General features: G+C 37.1%; 1 pseudogene; it reads right to left on the bottom strand.

Annotated features, from left to right (window-relative positions):
* Positions 1-1505: 1505 nt before the first annotated feature.
* Positions 1506-4893, bottom strand: LOC104948503 (zymogen granule membrane protein 16-like; annotated as a pseudogene).
* Positions 4894-5030: the final 137 nt, after the last annotated feature.

A 5030-nucleotide genomic window follows, 5' to 3' on the forward strand; every position in this document is an offset into this window, starting at 1 on the left:
GATATTTTTCAAGTGACGCTTCAAAATGCTTTACTTTGTGTTCCATATTGGTGACTTGAAAATATGTGTCTGGTGAAATCAATGAGGGGTTTGAAGTGTTCTCCTGAATATATTCTTTCTTTTCTCCACACTCACATGCACTCTTTCTGTCCTCTCTCCTCCAGGTGTTTGGTATGTTGGTGTGGATTCTGGTGGGGGGTGCAGAGTATTTTCATCCATCTGCTCTCTGCTGGGTGATGTTTGTTGCCATTTTGTGCTGGGTTCTGACAATTTGCCTGTTTATAATGTACCTCACTGGAGCCCACAACAGGATACCACAGATCCTCTGGACTACACTGGTAAAACAAACACTCACACACATTTCGGCTTTCTTTTTTGCATTTTTACCAACTTGTGTGACTGCCTTGTCTCTTTATCTGTTGATCTTCAATGCGCTGTGCTTGAACTGCAGTGCTACAGCTCTGTATCTGGTGTAGTAGATTCTCTCTCAGTCAACCAGGCTGTCAGGGGGAGACACAACTACAACTGCTGGGCAGCATCTGCAGTAAGGGCATTTCTCCCCAATGTTGTAATGGTATATGTGTTTACAAAAGATAAATCACCAGGACTCCAAGATGGTGTCCTCAGTGTGGTATTTTTATACATTTTTCTTTTAGGAAAGCCTCAGAAAACAGTATTTAACAGTTTTTGTATGTCCTTGTGACAAGTATATCAGTCTTTGTTTGTAAAAGAGCATTTCAAAAATATTTAAAAAATGAAATCAAACTCGTCATCTCCTGATCCTGATTCCGATATTCAGGGTATCTTCTGATCAGACACCGGTGTTCTCTTGTCCTTGAGTTAAAAAGTATGTATCTCATTGTGTAGAACTTCCTGACTCAGCTGTCAATGTTACAAAAAGGGACACTTGTTTACTTTTTTTAGCAAAAGACCATTGTAGTTTCAGGCTTAATTTTTGTTTTATTTATAGTGAACAATGGTTTCGGACTTTAAATAAATGTCCTCCTTTTCATTGTTTCCCCGTCCCTCTTTATTTCCACATGACCCATGTCCATTTCTTTCTTTTCTTCCCCTTTTCACCACCTCTCACACTTCAGTTATTTGCATTTCTGACCACACTGTGCTATGCAGGAAGCAGTTACCTGAGCTACTGTGCCTGGAAAACCGGAGAAGGACAGTCGTTTGTTACTTGCTGAAGGCAACGATGAGAAGATCTTCTCCGAGTAATGTTTCTGATGCCTTCACAGCAGGTCAAGGCTGCAGTCAAATTAACTGTCATATGGTCAGCAGAACGTCATAAAGTCAGATGTCACATGTTTTATGTGAAGTGCAGCGATACACAAACAAATACAAATAATATGTCCACAATCCTGCACACAGTAGTTTTCAGTAATTTTATGTTAATACCATACAATACAGCTTTATTTATAGAGCACTTTAAACCTCCAGACCAAAGTGCTGTACAGTCAAATAAATAAAACAAAACATACAAAAAAATAGCACAGCACAGCTCACACACCATACAACAAGTACAAGTAAAAACAATAGACAATTTAAAAGCAATAAAAGCAACCGCCTAAAAGATGTTAATACGCTAAGGAGTAGAGATGGGTTTTAAGAAGTCATTTAAAAACAGGCAGTGTGGAGGCCTGTCTGATGTGCATGGGCAGATCGTTCCACAGTGTGGGAGCCGCTACAGAGAAGCAACGGCCCCCTCTGAGCTTGGACTTGGTTCTGAGCACGTAATCCAAGTATAATTTGCCCCTGACACACAAAATATAGTTAAAGACATTGAGTATATACCTTTTGCGGAAGACCAGAGTGTGTTTGTTTACATACAACCAACTTGCTTTGAATTTGTTTGTTTTTATTCATTTTGCATAATAGCCACAATGTCATAAGAGAAACGGAGTACCTTAAAATGCAACGAACGGTAATGAGGCTGAGATTGAAAATCACATTCAAATCAAAATAATTTGCATACATACATACATTGTTATCCTTACAGTGGGCATTCCTAAACCTATATGAGGTATTTATTAAATGAAAATTAATAACCGCTTTTCCTCCTTCTTTGTTATTTCAAAGTATTGTCTATAAAGTACAGGTTTAGTAGATCCTGTGTGTTTCACTTCACCACACAGGGTCAGAAACGTAGCCTCTCTTGGAACAGTTTCTTTTGGTGTAGTTTAAAAATAATCCATTAATAAACAGAGGTATTGATACATACAGCGATATAATATTATCACATTAAACAAACCTTATTCCATATTATTCCATGATAAAGATAAAGGTTGATTATTCCCAGTTCCTGGATCAGTCCTGGTTGGTGCTGTTGTATTGAGCCTGGGGAACGGCCCAGTGAGCAGCAATCGAAAGGAGCCCTGCAGTGTTGTGGGTGCCGCTCAAAATCACTAGCTTTTGGCCCGGGTGGGACGGGTAGAAGTTAAAGGACTTCTGTAAGAGATCATCAACAAGTTAATACCTGACAATAAGTACTTGCATTGATAATTGCAGTGGTGGAATGTAAGATAATTAATCAAATAACCATTGAATGTATTTTTCATTTCTTTCTGCACTCTGCTGGAGTAGAATTCACAGGCAAATATTGCATTTCTTACTTCACTACATGTGTCTGACAATTTTAGATCCTTCAAAAATGCATTATTTCCCAAACAAAACATATAGAAAGCTGTAAAAATAAGATGTTTTGTAATAAATTAGCGACTCATCAGTTTACACAAAGCAGCTAAAATCATTTGTCTATTTATTTGACGGAATATTGACAGTAATATCCTGCATTTAAATAAGTGCATATAAAAATATTCTAATTATTTAATATATATATATCACCGTATAAAAGTCACAAGGAGGTGTTTCTCTACATTATTTACATTTACTTTTAATAGTTTAGGTGCAGATTAATCTTCATTTGACTTAAATAACATTTAATGCAGGGCATTTACTTGTTACATAGTTATTTTAAAGTGTGATCATTAAAGATCAGAATACTTCTTCCATCATTGTGTGATTGAAACAAACACAAATTGTAGAGGAAGGTATTTACTGTAATGGGCTGGCCGACAATCAGAGAGCGCCCACTGGAGGTCACGAAGATCAGCTGATAGATGTAGTTGGAATGGTATTTCCCAGAGACCTGAAACATGTCCGTGAGAGCACAATGACATGTTAGTGCGTGTGGTTTGTCCCCAGTGAGTAAACAAATGATTTATTACTTTTTAACGATAGATGAATATAGTGTTATTAAATACAGTACAGTACTAATTTAAAAAATACTACTATTCATATTTAGCCAACCTTTATTACAGATGATGTGTATGATCTTCAGAAAAGTGTGTTTATAAATGTCAATACATATTACAATGCATTGTCTTGTCAATGTTCAATGTATTACTTTAATATTATAAAGTCTCTCACCTGAATAAAGGACTCTCCTTCATTCAGGATCAGCTCTTGTACAGAGTTCAGTTCACGACCAACCCTTTGTCCCCAACCAAATCCATAGCGCAGCTGCAGACTGCAAGGACACAGTCAGGAGTGAGGAAACACAAACAATGATTTATACAAGGGCAATATCTGACAGAAGAATGATCAGATTGAAACTATTTGGTAACCACATAGATGGATATTGTGCTAGAACAAGTAGAAAAACATTGAAATAGAAAGCAGATCAATGGGGGTTAACCCTATGGTTTACATTTGCACTTCCCCAGCACATTGAACTTTCCATGGACCCTCCCCTTAATGCAGAAAAGGTTACTGCTATCCGTGCTAACAGTGGTGGAAGAAGCATTCAGATCCTTTAGCTCAGTAATTAAGCACCAATACTACACTTCAAACATACTCAATTACAAGCAAAAGTACTGCCTTGAGAATGGTACTTAATTAAAATGATTGAAGTATAATCAGGAATAGGTTTTTTAAGTATAAACTACCCATTGTAGAAACAACTTTAAAAAATATAAACAAATTAAAGTATTCATAAGGAAATGCAGCAGATCTCAACATTTGAAAAGCTGGAACTGTGAAATGTTTTTACAAAAAATGACAAACAATAAGAAAAAATAACTGCCAATAACCTTTTTGTCAAGCCGTTCATTATTTTAGGTGTACCTAAATATAACTTTGGATGGTTTAATCTACATCAATACATTCAAGACAATATTTCACTTTGAAATGTAGTGGTTGGTATAATGTGGCACATAAAGAAAATACTTAAGTAAAGTACAAATACCACAAATGTACAGTATTTAAGTTAATATACCTAATTACATTTCACCCTTGCCTGTTAATATTTTCTTCAATAAAATAAATGAAATCAATTACTACAACTCAGGAAATCATAGAATTAAGTGGTGCAGGAATAATTCAGATTGGTGCACCTTTTGCTAACATCACCCATACAATCTAGGGTTAGTGACAAGAACGTACAACAAAACCTACAGACAGAAATACAGTGGAGTGACATGTTTTTCTGAACATTAGACCTCCATTTTTGTTTTCTGTGTGTGCTTCTTTATTGCTTCATTCTTAGACTGGTAACTAACCCTTACCCTCACCTTCTTTCAAAAGAACCTTGTATCACTCGCCCTTCAGAATAAATAATATATGCACAATCCTCCCAATGTTAGACCCACTTTAACTTCCATACAGTTCTTAGAATGTGTGTTAAAGAAGGAGGACAGACTGACCCAGTGATGTAACTGTTGCTATTTTCCCAGAGTCTGATCCCTGTGATTGGTCCATTTTCATTTTCTGTGGAGAATGCCGTGCCTCCACCATTACCAACAGCGGGGAGAAGGAGTACTGAGGCAAGGGAGCTGGAGAAGTAAAATATGTATTATGTGAGAGGAAGCCATACTGCTTCGGCATTGTTTCTGATAGCAACGTTTTTGATAGGTCCATGGGCGTAAAGCCAGCCCACGTTATGTCATATCGGACGCCAATCTGGATCAGCTCCGTTGTTCCCCGGTTTTAGAGATTTGTACACGGAGGAAAAGAGAGAGGGT

This window comes from Notothenia coriiceps, unplaced genomic scaffold (assembly GCF_000735185.1).
Source record: "Notothenia coriiceps isolate Sejong01 unplaced genomic scaffold, NC01 NC01_scaffold00014447, whole genome shotgun sequence".
NCBI classification, from domain to species: domain Eukaryota; kingdom Metazoa; phylum Chordata; class Actinopteri; order Perciformes; family Nototheniidae; genus Notothenia; species Notothenia coriiceps.